This window comes from Nerophis ophidion, linkage group LG02 (genome assembly GCF_033978795.1).
Source record: "Nerophis ophidion isolate RoL-2023_Sa linkage group LG02, RoL_Noph_v1.0, whole genome shotgun sequence".
Taxonomy (NCBI): Eukaryota; Metazoa; Chordata; class Actinopteri; order Syngnathiformes; family Syngnathidae; genus Nerophis; species Nerophis ophidion.
Window position 1 is genome coordinate 31,306,345 of NC_084612.1, and position 24,157 is coordinate 31,330,501.

The following is a 24,157-nucleotide window of genomic DNA, read 5'->3' on the forward strand; positions in this document are numbered from 1 at the left end:
AGCAACATTCTGTTTGTTAAAATTAATAAGCAAAATCCTGCTAAAAAATTTTAATTGTTTTTCAAGACCATAAATCATGTAAAAAAAAAAACAACACAATAAAACTCAAAGGTAAGAAAACAAGAGAAAAATATGTGGTATGACTTACTCAATTTTGTTCTCTGATGCAGCAAGTAAAAACGTTTCCAAACCTCTGCTCGAGGTTAGTATGCACTGACTTTAAATACAGATGTCTGTGACCTCACCTACAAGCTCAACCACTCAGTTGCAGGGTTAAAAAAACACAAACACCCACACAACACACACACACGCACGCACGCACAGACATGCACGCACTGTGTGCAGGAACTGTTTTGCTATTCAAGAGAGACATGAGACCACTGTCATATTGCGAGTGGTCTGGAGAGGGAGCACAGTAAATGATACCACATGTCAGACAGTCAACTCGAGGAAATGCTGAAAATCATAATTAATCTCATTTAACTAGGAAATTGCTAAACTCTTTGCAAAACATCAAAACATTTGAAATTGCATCATTGGTTCAATGTTTGCATTTCAAAAGAGGTAAAAAAAAATGTTTTTAAAATACAATATTACATTCAGTACCTTAACTAAACACTAAATAATTGTATAGGCAACAAGTATAATGTGTAGGGATGTGTGACAAATTAAGTACCTTTATAGGTATTGACGGAATCCATATTTCAATCCCTTAGTATAACTTGATGTCACGTCCAGTTGCATATTCGGCACCGGCTCAAGTGTTTCAGGTTTAAAATCAGAATCAGTTGTATTGGCCAGGTAGGTATGTTTAACACACAGGGATGTGAGCACCACTTGGGGAAAAAAAATTGAGAGGAAAAAAAAGAGTAAAAATTCTAACAGTACCAAGTGCTTACACGCAAACCCCAAAATAAAATTTTTAGTAGATAACTTACTGATATTATTATCATTGAAAATAACGCTGAGCCCTAGATAGGGCCTTTTATTAATATCTCGATATTTTTAGGCCATGTCACAATACACGATATATATCTCGATAATTTGCCTTAGCCTTGAATGAACACTTGATGCATATAATCACAGCAGTATGATGATTCTATGTGTCGACATTAAAACATTCTTGTTCATACTTCATTAATATTTGCTTATTTTAAACTTTCATGCAGAGAGGGAAATCACAACTAAGTCAATTTATCAAAACTATATTTATAAAACAGTTATTAAGCAGTGGCACAAACATTCATGTCATTTTCAAAACGGAAAGTGCAAGATTGTCAGAGATATTTTAAAACAAGCTATGAGTGCATTTTGTGCATGATGTCACTAAGATAACATATCAAAACAACACTAAATTAAAGTGCACTTTTTGTACACAACGCCACTACAATAGTTTAAAACAAATAAAATGCACTTTTGTGCAATATGTCACACAAGATATTTCAATAAGTGTCAAATAAAAATGAGCTGCATAATAGGAAATCAAATAGTGTATGTCCTTCGCTATGTGGTAGGTTCCTGCGGACGTTATCTCCTTCTGTTGTTGACTATTTTTTTCATACGGTGTTGATCTAGAAATAGTTGCTTCGGCATTTTGTTGGTGTGGCACCGAACGGAGATGTTAACATGCGGAGTTTCAAGCACTCCTTATTCTCTAGCAGGTGACTTTTCAAATGATTTATTAACAGTGGTGCTACTTTTGTAGCAACGCTTTTGCCGCATGATTGGTTAACATATTCCCGATTGAAGCCAAATCACCGCCAGACGATGGAACCCGTGCTGTTTTCCTTGGGAATTAATTCTTCCTTCATTTGTTACTAGATTCGCACCTTCTCTCTCTCGTATTAACACTTGCACCGCACTGTTAGCATCACAGCTAACTTTACAGTGTTGCTACCTGTCTGCTCCGCGGGAGCGTGTGACGTTGCACACATGACATATGCAAGAAGGTGCGCTTGTTTTAAGTCACTGTGAGAATGAGAGACAAGAAAGAGTGGGAAACACATGCAGTGTAATGCCTGAAGCTAAAAGCAACTGCGTGAGTATGTACAAACCCCGTTTCCATATGAGTTGGGAAATTGTGTTAGATGTAAATATAAACGGAATACTATGATTTGCAAATCATTTTCAACTCATATTCAATTGAATATGCTACAAAGACAACATATTTGATGTTCAAACGGATAAACATTTTTTTTTTTGCAAATAATCATTAACTTTAGAATTTGATGCCAGCAACACGTGACAAAGATGTTGGGAAAGGTGGCAATAAATACTGTTAAAGTTGAGAAATGCTCATCAAACACTTATTTGGAACAACCCACAGGTGTGCAGGCTAATTGGGAACAGGTGGGTGCCATGATTGGGTATAAAAGCAGCTTCCATGAAATGCTAAGTAATTCACAAACAAGGATGGGGCGAGGGTCACCAATTTGTAAGCAAATTGTCGAAGAGTTTTAGAACAACATTTCTCAATGTGCCATTGCAAGGAATTTAGGGATTTTACCATCTACGGTCATTAAAATCATCAAAAGGTTCAGAGAATCTGGAGAAATCACTGGACGTAAGCGATAATATTACGGACCTTTGATCCCTCAGGCGGTACTGCATCAAAAACCGACATCAGTGTGTAAAGGATATCACCACATTGGCTCAGGAGCACTTCATAAAACCATTGTCAGTAACTACAGTTGGTTGCTACATCTGTAGTTGCAAGTTAAATAAAGCAACATTTATCAACCACACCAAGGAACGCCGCCGGCTTCGCTGGGCCCGAGCTCACCTAAGATGGACTGATGCAAAGTGGAAAAGTGTTCTGTGGTCTAATGAGTCCACATTTCAAATTATATTTGATAACTGTGGACGTGGTGTCCTCCGGAACAAAGACGAAAAAAAACATCCGGATTGTTATAGGTGAAAAGTTCAAAAGCCAGCATCTGTGATGGTATGGGGGTGCATTAGTGCCCAAGGCACGGGTAACTTACACATCTATGAAGGGACCATTAATGCTGAATGGTCCATACAGATTTTGGAGCAACATATGTTGTCATCCAAGCAACGTTATCATGGACGCCCCTGCTTATTTCAGCAAGACAATGCTAAGCCCCGTGTTACAACAGCGTGGTTTCGTAGTTAAAGAGTGTGGGTACTTTCCTGGCACGCCTGCAGTCCAGACCTGTCTCCCATCGAAGATGTGTGGCACATTATGAAGCGTAAAATACGACAGCGGAGACCCCGGACTGTTGAACGACTGAAGCTCTACATAAAACAATAACGGGAAAGAATTCCACTTTCAAAGCTTCAACAATTAGTTTACTCAGTTCTCAAACTTTCAGTGACTTTTGTTAAAAGAAAAGGTGACGTAACACAGTGGATAACATGCCCTTTCCCAACTACTGTGGCACAAGTTGCAGCCATGAAATTCTAAGTTAATTATTATTTGCAAAAAAAAATATGTTTATGAGTTTGAACATCAAATATGTTGTCTTTGTAGTGCATTCAACTGAATATGGGATGAAAAGGATTTGCAAATCATTGTATTCCGTTTATATTTACATCTAACACAATTTCCCAACTCATATGGAAACGGGGTTTGTATATTCGAAGATCACGATATAGTCATTTTCTACATCGCATTATATTATCACATGCATGCTAAAAACTCACACACTAATTCCCGTTTGGTAACTTGATCCTGTAGCCACACCCCCTTAAATTATATACTTTTGGTGTTGTGACCTCTGTTAACAATTTGTCACCTCAAAAAACATACCTTCTTGCTGGCTACTATTAAATACTCTAAAATCACAACTGGTTAGGAACTAAAATAGTTCAGATTGTAATCATCCAAATATGATTAGCAGCACAATAAACAGCCGTCAACATTGTGGCTTGGAGAGCAAACGGAGGCGATAGCAAGTAAGCTAGTAAGATGATTTGCTAACTACTGAGCTTGTTTCGATGCTCCTGAGATCGACTCCCCGTGCTACAACTCAGTGCGCCGTTTACGCAACAGTAAGTAACAGCGAGTAACTGCGGCTAAGGCGAGCATTCAACAAATGTTAAAATCTTATATTTCTATTGATATTTCATAAAAACAATTGCGATAGTGTTATTTTGACGAAAAAAATTAAAGTTTAAAATTGCAGATTTCCACGTTTTTGCGGTCATTTCACATGCTTGAATACACAATTTGGTCAGAAAACACCAGCCAGATATTTTCAATGCCAACCAACAATGAAAGAAGAAGACGGTCAAAATGCAATTAGGTGCCATATTTTAAAATAAGCTCTCTTAATGGTAATTTACATAGCCATGCTAAAAAATGCGCATTCCAAGATTGTACGTGGCAATTTTAACACCTCCAAATTTGGCAATGAAAACTACAATTAAGATGGGTTCGGCATGGAAAAGTTTGTAGAGTTGCTGTGCCAGCAATCTGAGGTGTACTGGTTCAATCCCCACCTTCTACCATCCTAGTCACGTCCGTTGTGTCCTTGGAGAAGACACTTCACCCTTCTCCTGATGGGTCCTGGTGAGCGCCTTGCATGGCAGCTCCAGCCGTCAGTGTGTGAATGTGTGTATGAATGGGTGAATGTGGAAATACTGTCGAAGCGCTTTGGGCTTCTTAAAAAGGAGTACAAAAGTGCAATACAAGTACAACCATTTACCATTTATGTATGTTACAGACAAACAGCTGGTGTGTAATAAATGCAATATTTACAGTATAAAGACTTTCTAGGGCACGAAAAATTTGGCACGTTCATCTTGATGGCGAAGACTACTTCTGAACGACAGCAAAAAACTGTAGTCTATGCATTACTGCCACCTAACGTCTTGGAATTGCAATTGCATCTGAAGTCTCTACGTATAGTACTTGCAAATGAGAAAAAGAAGTGTAAGACAAGATAGCTGTTAATCCAAAAAAATATTTATTTTTTTTCAAACAAGTAACAACTATTAACGTATTTCACCACACACACAATAGTAACAGAAAACGGTACGGTTGAGTAATGGTATCGATTCCCAGGTACCTGAAAATTGGTACCGTATTCATTCAAATGTGAAAAGGTTTCTATCCTTTCTAGGGTATACCCCGCCTATCACCCAAATTCAGCTTGGATAATAATAATAATAGTTATTATTATTATTATCATTATTATTATCATTTTCATAAAAATAATAATAATAACAATAATAAGAGTGGATTAGATTTATACAGTGCCTTTCTATTAGATACTGAAAGCGGTCACAGAGAAGCGGGAACTCATCATCACTAATTTGTAGTTACAGCTTCCCTGGGGTAGACTGACGGAAGCATGGCTGCCAGTTTGCGTCTACGTCCCCTCCGACCACCACCCATCATTCATTTACCAGTGTGAGTGGCACTGGGGGCAAGGGTGAAGTGTCCTGCCCAAGGACACAACAGCAGTGATTTGAATGGCAGGAGGGGGGGAGCAAACCTGGAACTCTCAAGTTTCTGGCATGGTCGCTCTGCCCACCACGCCATGCCGCCCCAGTAGGTAAGTTGGGTAGGCTCCAGCTTACGCATGACCCTAATGATTAGGGCTGTGAATCTTTGGGGACCAAACGATTTGATTTGATTCAGAATCGATCATCCGCGATTCAAAACAATTCTCGATTCATAATCTATACATTTTTAATAATATTGGATGCCAATTCTAAAATTAACTACATACGGTACATACTTTAATCAATTTCTATTTTACTTAAAAGAAACCTAGTTTAGTTTAATAAAATGCTTCCCAAACAGTCAAAAACAAATAAGAAAACAAGAGAAAAATCCAATACGTCTCTTTTATAAAGTAAATCTGTACAGGAAATATGGGCATCTACATCAACAATATGATTTGCCTGAGTGGCTGGACAGGACAGATTGAAAAAAAAAAAAAAAAAAAAAAAAACAATTAAAAATGTAATCGATTAAGAATCGTTACAAATAAGTAACGCGATTAATCTGTAAATTAATTTTTTGGGACACCCCTACTTAAGAGGATAATAAGTGTCAAAGAAAATGAGGTGTGTGAAAAAGTACCATCTCAGACCTTTTCAATCCAGTGTTTTTGTGTCAGATAACAGAATGTATTCGACATGATTATCACTGACGTCATCAAGATACCCCTAGTATTAATAGACCTCACTCTAAAGACTTTAGTGCTGTACAATTCAAAATCTGAGATGGTAGTTTAATTATTTCCTGACCTAAAATGTAATGAGTCATCACACACCATACATTGCCATAGTTCCTGCTGAACAAGCTTTAGTAAAATACGCTATTTTAGGAGCACTAAATCCATGACATAGCATTGACTTCTAACATAATTCTCCAAAGAAATCAATGTATTCAGGCTATTACTAATCTAGATTATGTGTCATTAGGCCACCACATAGTAAGTCATCAGGTCAAACAACATATGAACCATCCATCATTATGATCTCTAGACAGCCTCCTCCTTCTCCTCTCATTTGCCACATCATTAGATACACCAGCGAAGCCTATGGGCAAATGTTGAAGAGGCAGTGCTGTACGGCGCAAGAAATTTACTCACAAATGCGCCTAATAATAGACCATGGGGCTTTAAAAAAAAAAAGAAAAAAAACTGTCGCACATGTGCGAAACGGGATTTCGACACTTTAATCGCAATTTGCGCCTCAAAATAAATCCATCCAAATTTGATTAAACTCCAGTAAATGTTTCACCCATCTGTATAACATTTTTGATAAATATGTTAACCATAACCAAATGATTTATCACTCGCGCTGTGCCGTGCAATGAAGGGAGCAGATCTGCTCCTCCTCGCCCACACACTCAGTGGATGAAACTAGATTTTATTAGAAAGATCTGGTCAGTAAAAGAAAACGTTTTTTTCATCATCACTTGACAAAAAACTGCACTGCGCGCTTGTAACCACAAGGGTCAGACATTGAAAAACAAATCCATGATAGAAGTGACGAACTTGCCATTCAAATAATAAGTAAAGTAAAGTAATAATAATTGTCACACACACACTAGGTGTGGTGAAATGAACCTCTGTATTTGTCCCAACCCCTTGTTCAGCCCCTGGGACATGAAGGGAGCAGCGAGCAGCAGCCCGGGAGTCATTTTGGTGAGTTAACCCCCAATTCCAACCCTTGATGCTGAGTGCCAAGCAGGGAGGCAAAGGGTCCCATTTTTATAGTCTTTGGTATGACTCTGTTGGGGTTTGAACTCACGACCTACCGATCTCAGGGCAGACACACTAACCACAAAGACACTGAGAACCCGTTTAACAAGAACATACAGCCATGGAAGCACATTCAATCTATTTAATAAGCAGAGGTAACACAAACCAGTGAAAGATTCAAAAGAGCTGTCGTCAGGGCTGACAAACTGTCGTTGTTAGCTTAGCAGCTCATACCCAAGCCTACTGAGTGGCTCACTGACATCACGTCACTAAGCAACAGGCACCGCCTTTTAAAAATTAACTGCATATGTCAGATATTTGAAGTTAATTTTCTTAAGTAACACACTAATTCATTTTTCTACTAATCAATTACATTTATCAAAAAGTAATACAGTTAGTAGTTGAATTACATGTTTGATAAATGTTCATTACTTTTTAAAGGTAATTTTCAGAGCACAGCCTGTCACACAGCATCATAAAGCAGTTGGTAGGTCGGTGTTCCTGGCAAAATTATTTGTGTGTATGTCCTGCAATAATGTCTACCTATGAAATACCATTGTTAAAGCTCAATTATTTTTATGTTGCTGCTGATATATAAACATGTCGTCTTAAACCAGGGCACTTTATTTCAAATGTTGATCTTTTGTGTTTTTGTTAGCTGAAGAATTGAATATATGTTTTTTTAAATAAGAACAGAGGTTATATTTGACTTTTCTCTTATATTATTTTCAAGGCTTTTTCTTTTTTCTTATCTCAAAACACCTCTAAAGTTGGGATCCTATAATGCAAAACCTACTTTTCTTACATGTGGGTACCTGTTTTTGTGTATTTGGGATCCCAGTCCCGAAAATTTAAAAACAGGGCATGGTTACGTCAAAAAATATTTCCTTTTATGGATTAGTTCAGTGCTTCTCAAATATTTTCTGTTACGCAACCCGTAGGAAAAAGAAAATATTTGTCCCCCCAACTCTGCCTGGTTACTATAAGTAAGTTAAAGTACAAATGATTGTCACATACACACTAGGTGTGGTGAAATGTGTCCTCTGCATTTGACCCATCCCCTAGTTCACACCCTGGGAGGTGAGGGGAACAGTGGGCAGCAGCGGTGCCACGCCCGGGAATTATTTTTGGGGATTTAACCCCAATTCCAACTCTTGATACCGAGTGCCAAGCAGGGCGGTAATGGGTCCCATTTTTATAGTCTTTGGTATGACTCGGCCAGGGTTTGAACTCACAAACTTACCGATCTCAGCCCGGACACTAACCACTCGGCCACTGAGTCGGTTATAGACTAATTTGTCTATATAATTCTTAGAACTATAAATCTTCATAATATCGTAAGCTTATTAACATTAAAAAAAAGCACCACACAGGTATTTCCTCGTCTCCCTACGTGGTTACAGTGAAGCAAAGTGCTACATACGCTTCTTCATGGTGTGGAGGGTTCACTCTCGGGCTCTGCAATATGGCTGAAAACCGTATTACGATATAAAAGTTTTATGTTATTTAATATCGATAATTATTTATATTTTCATGACCTAACGAAAATAAGAACCAGGAGAAAAATATTTTACAAACCCCGTTTCCATATGATTTGGGAAATTGTGTTAGGTGTAAATATGAACGGAATACAATGATTTGCAAATCCTTTTCTACCCATATTCAATTGAATGCACTACAAAGGCAACATATTTGATGTTCAAACTCATAAACTTTGTTTTTTTTTTGCAAATAATAATTAACTTAGAATTTCATGGCTGCAACATGTGCCAAAGAAGTTGGGAGAGGTCATGTTCACCACTGTTACATCACCTTTTCTCTTAACAACACTCAATAAACGTTTGGGAACTGGGAAACATTGTGAAAGCTTTGAAAGTGGAATTTTTCCCATTCTTGTTTTATGTAGCGCTTCAGTCGTTCAACAGTCCGGGGTCTCCGCTGTCGTATTTTACGCTTCATAATGTGCCACACATTTTCGATGGGAGACAGGTCTGGACTGCAGGCGGGCCAGGAAAGTACCCGCACTCTTTTACTATGAAGCCACGCTGTTTTAACACGTGGCTTGGCATTGTCTTGCTGAAATAAACAGGGACGCCCAAGATAACGTTGCTTGGATGGCAACATATGTTGCTCCAAAACCTGTATGGACCATTCAGCATTAATGGTGCCTTCACAGATGTGTAAGTTAGTCATGCCTTGGGCACTAATGCACCCCCATACCATCACAGATGCTGGCTTTTGAACTTTGTGCCTATAACAATCTGGATGGTTATTTTCCTCTTTGTTCCGGAGGACACCACGTCCACAGTTTCCAAATATAATTTGAAATGTGGACTCGACTCGACTTTTCATCAGTCCATCTTAGATGACCTTGGGCCCAGCGAAGCCGGCGGCGTTTCTGGGCGTTTCTGATAACTGGGTTTTGCTTTGCATAGTAGAGTTTTAACTTGCACTTACAGATGTAGCGACCAACAGTAGTTACTGACAGTGGTTTTATGAAGTGTTCCTGAGCCCATGTGGTGATATCCTTTACACACTGATGTCAGTTTTTGATGCAGTACCACCTGAGGGACCAAAGGTCTGTAATATCATCACTTACGTGCAATGATTTCTCCAGATTCTCTGAACCCTTTGATGATTTTACGGACCGTAGATGGTAAAATCCCTAAATTCCTCGCAATAGCTCGTTGAGAAATGTTGTTCTAAAACTGTTTGACAATTTGCTTACAAATTGGGGACCCTCGCCCCATCCTTGTTTGTGAATTACTTAGCATTTCATGGAAGCTGCTTTTATACCCAATCATGGCACCCACCTGTTCCCAATTAGCCTGCACACCTGTGGGATGTTCCAAATAAGTGTTTGATGAGCACTTCTCAACTTTATCAGTATTTATTGCCACCTTTCCCAACTTCTTTGTCACGTGTTGCTGGCATCAAATTCTAAAGTTAATGATTATTTGCAAAAAAAAAAATGTTTATCAGTTTGAACATCAAATATGTTGTCTTTGTAGCATATTCAAGTGAATATGGGTTGAAAATGATTTGCAAATCATTGTATTCCGTTTATATTTACATCTAACACAATTTCCCAACTCATATGGAAACGGGGTTTGTAAATGGAAATATTTTTTTTTATGTAACCTTCCCCTGAGTATAATTCCCTCGGCTGCAGAAGCAGAAAGGAAAGGAAATGTCAACACAACCATGGAAAACTATCAATCAATCAATCAATGTAAACCAAATTCTAAAATGACATTGAAAACTTAATAAACTTTCAAAATTAAGGTGCAAAAAAAGGAATATGTAAGAAATGCTTAATGGGTAGGTCTTTGTCATTGCACAAGTACAATGAAATGTTGTATTCAGCACAAATAATTGTAAAAAAAAAGTGTAGCTAAACTGTAATTTTTTTAGTAATTAAGTAATATTTTGATTTGTTTGATTAATCTAGTAATTGGATGAAACATTTTATAGCCACAATGTGTATTTTGGGGAAAATAAACGATTTCTCTGCTTAACCTTTATTCTTTTTCTAATAAATGCACATCAGCAACATTGAATATGCACTTTTAACATGTACATTGATTAATAAAAAAAGAAGAAAGAAAAAAGTGTGCTCTATTGCAGTGACTATGCGGGAACTATGTCCGGATATTTAGAGTTCCAGGCACTCCATGCAGTTGTATTAATGTTGTCATTTAATCTCATTAAACGATCAATCAAAGCAGCAGAACATAAATCAAAACTTTTTTTCTAATCTAAATCAATCAATTAATTAATCTCATTCAAGCCATACATGCTGTATGGCTTGAACAACCCTTTCTTTTTCCTCCTCTTTTGCAGTTTTGATTTTTGTAAAAGTGAAAATATTAGGGGTGTAACGACTGATCAATATATATCTTCCTAAAATGTAAGAAAATATATCTGTTCTTGGCTAATTGGCCTTCCAAAAGATATAAATCAATCTAACATTGATTTAAAAAAGTAGTTAAAAAATGTTATCGATACTATAAAATAAAACATTTACTTTATGAACAGCAAACTTTATATAAAGGTGCTTTCAGCACGTTTTAGGGAACTAAAGATTGTAATCATTGTGCAAAAATATCCAAGATGGCGCTACCCAGTGAGCCACGGCATGGAGGTCACAGAGTCAATCCATCCATCCATCTTCTCCCGCTTATTCCCTTTGGGGGTCGCGGGGGGCGCTGGTGCCTATCTCAGCTACAATCGGGCGGAAGGTGGTGTACACCCTGGACAAGCCGCCACCTCATCGCAGGGCCAAGGTCTCAGAGTCAACTTTACTTATTTTAGTCACCTTTTTGTGACGAGCTCGAAGGACATACTGTGAAAAATAAATGTGTATGATCGGGCAACCTTAATAAAGCAGAGAAAGCGCAGCAATTTCTGACTTTTTTGACCCATCTATGCTGGAGTCCTTTTCGGAGCTAGCACACTATGCTAACCAGACGCTCATACCGCTGCAGATGTGGGAAAAGACGTGGTAGACAAGGTTGAGCTGACCATAGACTCTGGCACATGGTTAGCAAAGGAAAGCCAAGTCTTTCGGTTATACTAGTTGCAAATGTTCAGTATCTGGGAAATATGATGGATGGACTTCAACTCAGCTCCAAGAGTCGGGGAGGAGGAACGGCCGCCCCCATTAAACAAGCATTATGCACTGACAGTAAAACAATTTTAAACTCTTGCTCTAAAAATGTGGAATATCTGACTTTGAAGTCAAGGCCGTTTGTCTACCCTAGGAACTGCAATGTATTTGTGTTAGTGTTGTGTGAATCCCCTCTGCAAACGAGGCTACACTGAAGGAAATACATAATATGATCATGATAGCCATGTAATAATCTTTGGTGATTTCAACCACTGCAATCTACGATAATTCCTCTACAAGAAATAACAGGAATATAGGAAAGTTCACGTGCAATGTCCAGTATCCACTATTGAGTTCACAGTCACACTAGTTAAGTATTTGGCAGAAAATTTACTGAATCAATTTTAACTTCCTGAATCATTTCGGATCGTATCATCCAAAAAATATATATATATCATCCCTATTAGTATCGGTCAGCACAAATTCTGGATCAAATCAAATCGTTAAAACTAATCCTTACGCTCCCGAAAAAGATATAAAGTTTTTAAATTGTTAATCATGTCAAAACAAATAAAACCATGACCATTGTTAGAATATGCCACAGGCCAACAAAAACCGGCAGTAGGCTGCACTTTGGACACCACTGCCTTCAGGCAATAATCTAAACAGATATGCTGCATATTTGTCTGGATGTTTGTCTATTATGACTCACTTTACAGCAGTTATTCTCACATGGTTCAAGTTCAACAAGTTTTTGGCTCATTTGCATAATCAATGATATCATTTACAGTAAGCTGTTTCATCTGCTGGGCTTGATATGGAAGTATTATTGTAGCAAAATTATTCGCAAACGTGTATCTCAATCTCTGCGCATGTAAACCAATTCCTTTGTTTGTACTAATTTGTCTGTCTGTATATCAATCCGAGTGTGTGTATTAAGGCCCCCGTCCATGTGTTTTAAATCCGCATATGTGTGTTTTGGATGTTTTAAGTTGTCTATCTGTCCCTAATCAGAAAGAAATCTCAATAGGGTGTCTAGTTAAACATGACTTTTGCAACATTTCTGCAGCGTAAGATTTGAGCAAGCACATCCAGATTTGTAGAGTGTAATACAACTTGTGAATAAAAAGTGTATAGAGGGTTCCTGCTTCTCACAGATCATAGATGCACACGGCCAGATTGCATGCACTTCTGAATGTGCGCACAGGTTTTACTACACGCTCACAAATCTGGATGCGCACACTCAAATCTTACACAGCAGAAGTGTCGCAAAGGTAATGTCTCAGTAGACAGCCTATCGAGGATTCTTTCTGATTAGGGACAGACAAATACAACCTAAAAACACACGTACGCAGATCTGAATACACACACTTGGATTGATATACAGACACACAAACTAGTACACACACGCGCAAATTTAATTGCATGTGCAATGGTTGAGATTTAGCTTGCAAATAATTTTGCTACAATAGCATTTACATACCTGATGCCAAATATTAGCGGAATCAAAACCACCCACTTAGTGCAAAATAATACAAATAAAATGACTGAATTTTGTAACAAATTGCAAATTGTTTTTTATCTTCAACAATGTGTGTTTTACCTACTACATGTCTTATTGGTGTAGATTCAGCCATTGTATTATTTGTAGTATTTACTAATGATTGTGTTTTTCTTAAAGCACAGACCAGGAGTGGCAACAATAAATTATAAAGCATTTAATAAAATGGCAGAAAAGCTTTCTATTCTATTCTATTCTAACCTAATCCTAGATTATGGCAGGCTATATGTCCATCCATCCATTTTTTACCGCTTGTCCCATTCAGGGTTGCGGGGGGTGCTGGAGCCTATCTCAGCAGCATTCGGGCGGAAGGCAGTATAAACCCTGGACAAGTCGCCACCTCATCACAGGGCCAACACAGATAGACAACATTCACACTGACATTATAATATATACAATTGTAAATTGTTCTTTTAAAGTACAACAATAACAGCCTAAAGTGTTTAATGCCTTTAATGTTTATTCTTAATATTTTAAAAGTGTTATTTAAGTAAAATAAGCACCATATGTATCATTAAAAAAAAATGTCAATGATTACAAAAATTATTATCCATCCATTTTCTACCGCTTATTCCCTTTAGGGTTGCGGGGGGCGCTGGTGCCTATCTCAGCTTCAATTGGGCGGAAGGCGGGTACACCCTGGACAAGTCGCCACCTCATCGCAGGGCCAACACAGATCGACAGACAACATTCACACTCACATTCACACACTAGGGCCAATTTAGTGTTGCCAATCAACCGATCCCCAGGTGCATGTCTTTGGAAGTGGGAGGAAGCCGGAGTACCCGGAGGAAACCCACGGACTCACGGGGAGGACATGCAAACTCCACACAGAAAGATCCCGAGCCTGGGATTGAACCCAGGACTACTCAGGACCTTCGTATTGTGAGGCAGATGCACTAACCCCTCTTCCACCGAGAAGCCCCAAAAATTATTACCGTATTTCTTTGAATTGCCACCGGGGCGCTAATTAATTTAAAACCTCTTCTCACACCCGCGCTTACCAAAGGCATGCGGTAAAAGTAAGCATGCGCTAATTATTTTAAAACCTCTTCTCACTCTGGCACTTTTAAAATTTTGAGTGTGATGTAAGCTTGGACCTTAAATCTTACTGAATAGCTCTTAATTTTCTTCCCTCTATGCGATTTCAAATTACCGGTATTGAAATCAGCCTCTTCCATTTTAAAAATGATGACAGGGGAAGTGTCACTTGTGACGTCACGAGTTTGACCAGGCGGTAATACTAAGCACGCGCTAATTATTTTGGGAAGCGAGTTCGACCCGGCAGTAATTCAAGGCAGGCGCATACTATATGCCCTGCGGCAATTCAAGGAAATACCGTATTTTTTTTTTAATTCTGAAAAGTATCGAAATATTATCTTGAAGACACTGGTAGTGTAACTGAGTACATTTGCTTACAATGGATTGTAAATTGTTCTTTTAAGTACAACAAGAAAAACCTAGTGTTTACTGCCTTTAACATTTATTCTAATCTTTCTAAAATTGTTATTTGAGTTAAATAAGCAGCATATGTGTCGTTTAAATTTTTTTTAAAGTGAGGATAATTTTTTTTTTCTTCATTCTGAAAAGTATCGAAATATTACAGGAACCAACATATTGTCTTGAAGACACTGGTAGTGCAACTAAGTATGTCAGTTTAGAATGGAATGTGTCAAAGCTGTGAATTGTAACACACGGAAAAGAAGAAGCTTAACGTAAAATGATATTTACGCCACAAAGTCCAGAACTTGGACGGTGGTGATCAACTTGACGTACGTTTTACTTACGTTTTTCTATCACTTTATCAAATGCATACCATTTCCTTTCTGCGCTGAAACTTACTAACATATTACACATTCCGACCGAGCGATTGTGACCGTGGCGGATCAGGGAAGCCGCGGGTCATCGCCCAATCAAATCGACGTCACCTCGGCGTGTGTGAGATCCCCCCTCACTGACAGCCCCTCGGATCGATAAGACCACCACGTCCCGGTATGGATCGCCGTCCCCTCGCCATTACAACCAAAGCCCATAAAGCCAGCAGGAATGTAGTCAAAACAAATAGGAATGTGTGTATGAGAGCTAACGGCAAACTTACGACGAGCTCAACTTACCAAGCTTACGTTTTACATTCTGCTCCACCGGCTTGTTGTAGTCTCGCACCGAGCGCTGCTAGAACCGACGACAGCACGGAAAACACGGCGAACATTTGATAAGGGAGAATTGCTGGTTATAAATAGTCATGATAGCCCTCTGGTGTGCCGCTGGAGAGGTCCACACAAGCCCCAGGAAATACGTCACGGCCGTGGACTGGAGCGAGGGCGATACGGAGACACCCACACCGGATGGTGCTGCGACAGCACCACCCTCTGGTCGCGGGCGGGACGACAACACGGGTCGTAAAGAGAGCCTTTGAGCCAAGGCGCATTTTTTTCATTGAAAAATCCTGAGGCACACCACCAGCAGAAAACGTTAAAAGGCCTACTGAAACCCACTACTACCCACCACGCAGTCCGATAGTTTATATATCAATGATGAAATATTAACATTGCAACACGTGCCAATACGGCCGGTTTAGTACACTAAATTGCAATTTTAAATTTCCCGGGAGTTTCTTCTTGAAAACGTTGTGTACTGATGACGGGTACGCGTGACGTCACGGGCTGTTATGAAATATGAGCGCTACACACACACAGCTAAAAGTCGTCTGCTTTAACGGCATAATTACACAGTATTTTGGACATCTGTGTTGCTGAATCTTTTGCAATTTGTTCATTTAATATTGGAGAAGTCAAAGTAGAAAGATGGAGTTGAGAAGCTTTAACCTTTAGCCACACAAACACACGATGATTCCTTGTTTAAAATTCCCGGAGGTGAAACTTTCCTATGGATCAGAGCGCTGTCAAGTGAACATGGATCCCGACCGAATGTCAACCAGCAGGTTTCGGTGAGAAAATTGTGGTAAAAAGTCGTTTCTTACCGGAGATCAGCTGAGCTTGTGCCGTCCATAAAGCTGCCGTCGACTTCCCTGAGACATTGGCGTCAAGACACCCGTGGACACACACCTCCGACTATCAGGTACTGTTAAACTCACTAAAACACTAGCAACACAATAGAAAGATACGGGATTTCCCGGAATTATCCTATTAAATGTGTCTAAAAACATTTGAATCCGTCCCAATGCGATCGCATTTTTTTTTTCTTTTTTCTAGTCCTTCGCTATCAATATCCTCAAACACAAATCTTTCATCCTCGCTCAAATTAATGGGGAAATTGTCGTTTTCTCAGTCCGAATAGCTCTTTTTGTTGGAGGCTCCCATTAAAAACAATGTGAGGATGTGAGAAGCCATCAACATGTGACGTCATCGTCTGCGACTTACGGGAAAGGCAGGGCTTTTCTGTTAGCGACCGAAAGTTGCGAACTTTATTGTGGATGTTCTGTACTAAATCCTTTCAGCAAAAATATGGCAATATCGCGAAATGATCAAGTATCACACAGAGAATGGACCTGCTATCCCCGTTTAAATAAGAAAATCTCATTTCAGTAGGCCTTTAAAAAATGAATCTCTGCAGCCGATATTGACAGTAAAAAGCCGTTCTCACCATGGATTGATTAACGTGGCCCCCGACTTAAACAACTTGAAAAACTTATTCGGGTGTTGCCATTTAGTGGTCAATTGTATGGAATATGTACTGTACTGTGTAAACTGTACTTTTTCATATAATGTATTCTCTTCCTTTGCAATCTACTAATAAATATGTCAATCAATCAATCCATCAATCTGGCAATTGCTGGATATGAATTCAAACCATAACCAACCATCACTATAGCTCTTGTCTCAAAGTAGGTGTATTGTCACGACCTGTCACATCACGCCATTAGTTATTTTGAGTTGTTTGCTGTTTTCCTGTGTGAAGTGTTTTACTTCTTGTCTTGTGCTCCTATTTTGGGGTTGATCGTCATGTATTTTGTGGATGCCGTCTGCTCCACACGCTGTAAGTTTTTGCTGTCATCCAGCATTCTGTTTTTGTTTACTTTGCAGCCAGTTCAGTTTTAGCTTTGTTGTGCATAGCCTTCCCTAAGCTTCAATGACTTTTCTTAGCGGCACTTGCCTTTTGTTTATTTTTGGTTTAAGCATTAGATAACTTTTTACCTGCAAACCACTGCCGTCGTTAGCTACCTGCTGCCACCTACTGATATGGAAGAGTATTACATGGTTAGTCTCCCGAGCTTTAGACAGCAAAGACACTCAACAACGGCACATTTGCAGATTATAATTACTGCTTTGCAAAAAATATTCTTAACCAATTAGTTGAAATTAGATAATCTCCCACAGCACACAATACAATATCTAATATCTCACAGTACACTAGTGTCCCACGGCACAGTGGTTGAAAAACGCTGCACTAGAGATGGGATTTATAACTCTTTGAAGGGAGCCGATCTTCAGGAGTTATTCCTTTCAAAACTCTGCCTTGTCGTGTTAGTTCTTTTTTCAACTTTTATCCTGGAAACAACCACTTGTAACAGTTATAAAATAAGAAGATTTTGGTTGGTTAAGCTGCGATGAGGTGGCGACTTGTCCAGGGTGTACCCCGCCTTCCGCCCGATTGTAGCTGAGATAGGCGCCAGTGCCCCCCGCGACCCCGAAAGGGAATAAGCGGTAGAAAATGGATGGATGGAAGCTGCGATGAGATGGCGACTTGTCCAGGGTGTACACCGCCTTCCGCCCGATTGTAGCTGAGCTAGGCGCCAGCGCCCCCCGCAACCCCAAAAGGGAATAAGCGGTAGTAAATGGATGGTTGGATGGTTGGTTAAGATTATTTTGAACACCCAGACATTTGCAATGTGATTCTTCACATATTTTCATTTTCTCTTTACATTTTTGAAAATGATTAGGAAGAAGCAGAGTAAATCCAATCCAATGCGTCTTCCACTTCAAGTGTTAAAATCCTGTTCTCGTTTTAAAACACTGTTCAAATCAGGGGTCGGTAACCTTTTTGGCTGAGAGAGCCATGAAAGCCCAATATTTCAATATGTATTTCCGCAAGAGGCATATAACATGTTTTAACACTGAATACAACTAGATGCGTGCATTTTTAAGTAAGACCATCATTTTTAGAGTTTAATAAGTCTCTTATTCTTTGTTATAACATTGTTATTCTGACGCTAACCAATAATAAATAAAATACTTCTTACCATTAATACGACTTCTTCAACAGATGCGGTGGGAAACGGATGGATGGATTAAAATGCATGAGAATGTTTTATATTTTCAATGTTATTTTTAACACTGTGATTACCAGCGAAATAATTAACTACTTATCGGGTAAAGAAATGTTAGCTAAGATTTATGTGCGAACCAGATGCAATCATCAAAAGAGTCACATATGGCTCGAGAACCATAGATTCCCTACTCCTGTTTTAAATCAATGACTAATAAATACAACTATTCTCTGAAATAAATAGTTGAATAAAAGTTGATAAACAAAATGAGATTAATACCATTTTCTGACAATGATGTTCAAGATGTTTATCAGGATTTGTCTTCGTTGTACTTTGTAAACACCTTGAGTTTGAAAAGTTTCTTAAACTGGATCATATTAGCACAGTATATTATTTGATTGTTTTAACCATATGCCACGAGCGCCTCCTACAGGGCTGGAAAAAAATATCTCTTTCTCGGCTCCGGTCCATATGGGCCGCTGCGGGACTCAGTTGGAATACACCTTTCCACCACTTGAGGCAGTAATGACAATATCAAACAAACAGAAGAAGCCTGGAGCTAAAGTCATTGAGAAGTTATTGGAGTACAAAAATTATGACTAAAGTGGTGAAATTGTACTTTTATTTGTTAATTTAATTTTATTTACAGTTCATTGAATAAAGATATTGTATTGTTTATTAATGTAGTTAGAGCATATTTTTAGCATTGTGTATATTTATTATTGTATTTATCATTCATCAATTTTCACAAGTCCCCTCTTTTGCAGTATACTTGATTAATATTTTGTTTTGTAATCAGCTTGATCCAAGCCTTGATAATAAAATTGATGATTAACACATGCTTACAAATCATTTAACAATATTTATCCTGTTGAACTTTAAGTAGATTAGATATATTTATTGAATATACAGTAATTAGTTCAAGAGTAAAATTACTAATTTAGTGTTAATATTTGAGTGAGTCCCAGGTCCCTCTGTAGTGGAAAAGTTGGGCCCCAAGATCATAACGGTTAACAACTCCTAGCTTAATTAATTCCATAATTTAAGTGCATGCAGATTTTTTTAAGTTAGATTTTCCTCCAAAATTCTATATATTTCTCCTCTTTTGTTGAGGAGAATATAGTTATACATTCTTGGGTAGCAGGTTATTGTTTGCTTCCATGTGGAATAATTTAAATGTACACAAATATTATTTTATTGGTGGGAATTATTCTGGCAATTTTTTTGTTTTGTTTCTTTGCACACATTCTTTAAGTTGGTTCCATATCCACATGCTTTGACTGTGGCACCGTTAGCTGCAATGCCGGGGGGGACCTTGGGGAACATGCTTTTTTTTGCCGTACCAGAATATGTAGCACTTGGCTTCACAGCAACCACAGTGGGAGACGAGTGTTCTTTCCTTAAAAATGATAATAAACTGACAATGTTATGCAGAGGTATAGTATAACATTTTTATAGACAAATTATACTATTTATAGTCATGGGTGCAAAATATTTTCTCCTTTGTAGCGGGGGCGTAGCAGAAAATAATTGAGAAGCACTGGTCTATGACAAGTTATTGCCAGATTTTATATCTAGCATTACTATATCATATAAGCCTCTGTAGCACACAATAAACATTTTTACTAACAGTATGCACCGTTGTTCCTTACATTACAGACTATGCAAGACAAATACAACCATGTGACCAAATTTTCAACTGGTGGGTTGTGTCTCAAAAGTGGGTCATTGACATCCATTCATCCATTTTTCTTTAACACTTATCATCATGTTGGTCAAAGGCTGGTAAGTGACTTGTTTATTTTTTATTTTGGACCAACAAAAATACCCAATCCCAGCTGTAGACAATTTACTGTCCAAATATGCATGTTTTTGGGTTGTGGGAGGAAGCCGCAGTAAACCCACACAAGCACAGGAAGAACATGCAACCTTCGCACCGGTTCAAACAGATTTGAACCCAAATCCCTTAGAGGGGAACTGTTCTCTAATTGGAATGCTGCAATTTGTTTACAATCCTTATGAAAGACATGACGACGGATGTATTTTTGTTTTAATGAATTCTAACTCTAAATAAAATCCGCTTATGTCAAGACGAGGTTTTCGCAGCTTACTGTGAGGATTGTTTTTCCAGGAAGCAAACAAACTATTACGGACCAGACGTGAAGGTAGGAACATATTTAATTTTCTAGACTCAAAAAGTGAAAACAAAAGGGCGCACAAGGCAAAAGCACAACTTGGTGCAGAATACAAAAACCAACACTAAAACAGAACAATGGACAAGAAACAAAAACTCACTAACTGTGGCATGAATAAACAAAACTTACTTGGCATAGCATGACGCGAACAATCGCATGAAAACAAGCATGAACAATCAACACAAAGCATGAATCTATGGCTTGAACAGAGCAAATACAGAGTAATGTCGCCAGGCTGACTAACTGGCAAAAACAGGCTTAAATAATAATCTCTGATTAGAGCAGGTGCGTGATCCGAACACATGAGGCAGGTGAAACTAATGAGTCGTCATGGTAACTAAACAAGAGAGCGTTAACAGGAACTAAAAGAGTCCAAAATTAACAGAAAATAACAAACAACATGATCCAAACCACAAATCATGACAGCTTACAGCTGAGCCAATGGAAGGTCCTCTATAACGCTCATAAAACCCAATATATAACCACCCAAAAAGTGTCAATAATACTCCATGTACATTTTGCGACCTGATTATTAACTCAGTATTATGGATATTGTTATTACAAGTGCTAAAGCAGACAAACTATTTTTAGCTCTGCCGTAGTCACTAGCACGTGTGCTTGTATTGACATCATCGAGTGGTGAGCTGCTTCCTCGCTTCCTTTGATCGTGAATCTTTATTTTAGATCATAAATAATATCTCTCACCTGGATAGTGGAAGGACGAGGACGTAATCTGACAATTTTTGGCCAATTTAGATCCGAAAATGGTGAGAACGATACAAAAAGACACTTTGTTCCACACCCCTTTCCTTTGCAGGGATTATGAGTTATTCGTCATCTAAACGGGAATATGACAAGATTCTGTCAATCTTAATGTCAGCAGAGCGTGTACAGTAAGGGATGTTTTATTATGTTTGTTGGCTTTCATAAAGTCTGCAGTGATGTTGGGAAAAAAAAGCGAACGTTGTGATGCGATTTTGAAATAATTGTGCTGTGTATGCTTAAAAGGATCAAAATAAAAAAATATTAAATGTTTCTATAAATGTGCCTGTTACTACATTACATTTAGACTTACATCATGCATATACACTGTACAACTTTTATGGAGGATGGTTTGGATGTTTTAATAAGGGCTTATGGGTAGAATAGAACAACTCCTATAAGCTCCATTGTAAGCGGATTTTTAATCACATTTGTTAACTATTTAGAATGCATAAAAGAAAGAAAGACATGCTCTTTTCTTATATAAGGATTGTATAAAATTCCCCAGAAAGTGCAGTTCCTCCTTAACTGAACGCAGACATTAAATAATACCCTGTGTATTAAAACAGAGGGTATTTTGTCATTTTAAAATGAAAAAATTAACATATATTTGTTCTTGGATATACCTACAATTTTATGTTTTTCGTAATACGTTTTTTAATGACTTTTATGCATGCAATTCTGTCCTCCTTTATAAAAAATAATGTACGTTGCACATTTATTTTGTTTTCTGTTTTTGCCTATTTGTTTTGTGTCTTCTTTCTTTGTTAAAGGGGAACATTATCACAATTTCAAAAGGGTTAAAAACAATAAAAATCAGTTCCCAGTGGCTTGTTGTTTTTTTAAAAAAAATTTTTTTTAATTTTACCGGTCCCGGAATATCCATAAATCAAGCTTTAAAGTGCCTTATTTTCGCTACCTTTGAAATAACTATCCATTTCCCTGTGACGTCATACAGGGCTGCCAATACAAACAACATGGCGGTTACCACAGCAAAATATAGCGACAGCTCGAATTCAGACTCGGATTTCAGCGGTTTAAGCGATTCAACAGATTACGCATGTAGTGAAACAGATGGTCGGAGTATGGAGGCAGATAGCGAAAACGAAATTGAAGAAGAAATTGAAGCTATTGAGCGAATAGCTATTGATGCTATTTGGCCATAGCGTGGGTGTACCTAATGAAGTGGCCCATAGCATGGCTGCCGTATTAGCATCGCCAGTAAAATGTGCAGACCAAACGATCAGGACTTTCGCATCTTGTGACACTGGAGCAACTTAAATCCGTCGATTGGTGTTTGTTTCGCATTAAATGTGGGTATCTAGTTTCAAATGTACATACAGCTAGCGTAAATAGCATGTTAGCATCAATTAGCATAGCATGTTAGCATCGATTAGCTGGCAGTCATGCCGTGACCAAATATGTCTGATTAGCACATAAGTCAACAATATCAACAAAACTCATCTTTGTGATTTCGTTGACTTAATCGTTGCAAATGCATCTGCATGTTATCCATACATCTCTGTGCCATGTCTGTCTTAGCATCGCCAGTCAATTGTGAAGACACTCAATGGGGGTCTGGCGGCAGATTTCTTGCCAGTGGTGCAACTTGAATCCCTCTCTGATAGTGTTGTTACACCCTCCGACAACACACCGACGAGGCATGATGTCTCCAAGGTTCCAAAAAATAGTCGAAAAAACGAAAAATAACAGAGCTGAGACCCGGTGTTTGTAATATGAAAATGAATATGGCGGGTGTGTTACCTCGGTGACGTCACGTTCTGACGTCGTCGCTAAAAGAACGATAAACAGAAAGGCGTTTAATTTGCCCAAATTCACCCATTTAAAGTTCGGAAATCGGTTAAAAAAAATACATGGTCTTTTTTCTGCAACATCGAGGTATATATTGACGCTTGCATAGGTTTGGAGATAATGTTCCCCTTTAAGAAAGGTTACCAAAAAATGCCTGGTTTGGACTTGAATAAAAATAGGTTGCAACTTTAATGACTATAGGAGATCTGGAATTGGAACGCTATTTGAGAACACTGATTTCGAGAGAAATTACACAAACAATTAGTTTAGCAGTGACAAAATCAACTCTTTTATTCCATTTAAGAACAACATGTGAAAATTCTGTATCCGTCAGCATCTCAATGTATTTTGACAAAACTTAGTTCCAACTTGCTTTTGAATAAAGTTGTATGTGTAACCAACACAAAATAAATAGCTAATATGCACTGCTAACATTTTCATTGTATAGTCACGGCAAATTAGTGGCTAATATTTGCAATACTTTTACGGTATTTTACTGTGAAATATATTTTACATCAATTTATTGAACCTGCAGAGTTGGGATTTTACGGTAATCAGAGTAAAGTCACAGTTAAATGCTGTACTTCCCAAATGGATTTTTAAAAGTTATTACTCTCTCGTTTTGACAGCATACTGCCACTTACTGAACAAGAGTGTGCAATGTAGTTCACACAACACCTTAGACAAATCAGTTTACTTCACAATGATTTATTGTTAAGTTCAGTTCAGTGTCAGTTTGGTTCGAACATGCATACAACGATACAATGTAATGCATCACACATTTCCAGTTGTTTCATTACAGCCCTA

General features: G+C 38.2%; 1 protein-coding gene across 2 annotated transcripts in view; it reads right to left on the reverse strand.

Annotated features, from left to right (window-relative positions):
* furina (furin (paired basic amino acid cleaving enzyme) a) overlaps nucleotides 1-15,659 on the reverse strand; it is a 186,509-nt gene extending 170,850 nt beyond the window's left edge. The window contains exon 1 of one of the 2 annotated variants that reach the window (XM_061881428.1): nucleotides 15,469-15,659. The gene's annotated coding sequence lies outside the window, so the exon portion shown is untranslated. Of the gene's footprint in view, nucleotides 1-148; nucleotides 300-15,468 lie in introns of those variants that run through there. The other variant, XM_061881429.1, reaches the window with a different exon arrangement.
* Nucleotides 15,660-24,157: the final 8,498 nt, after the last annotated feature.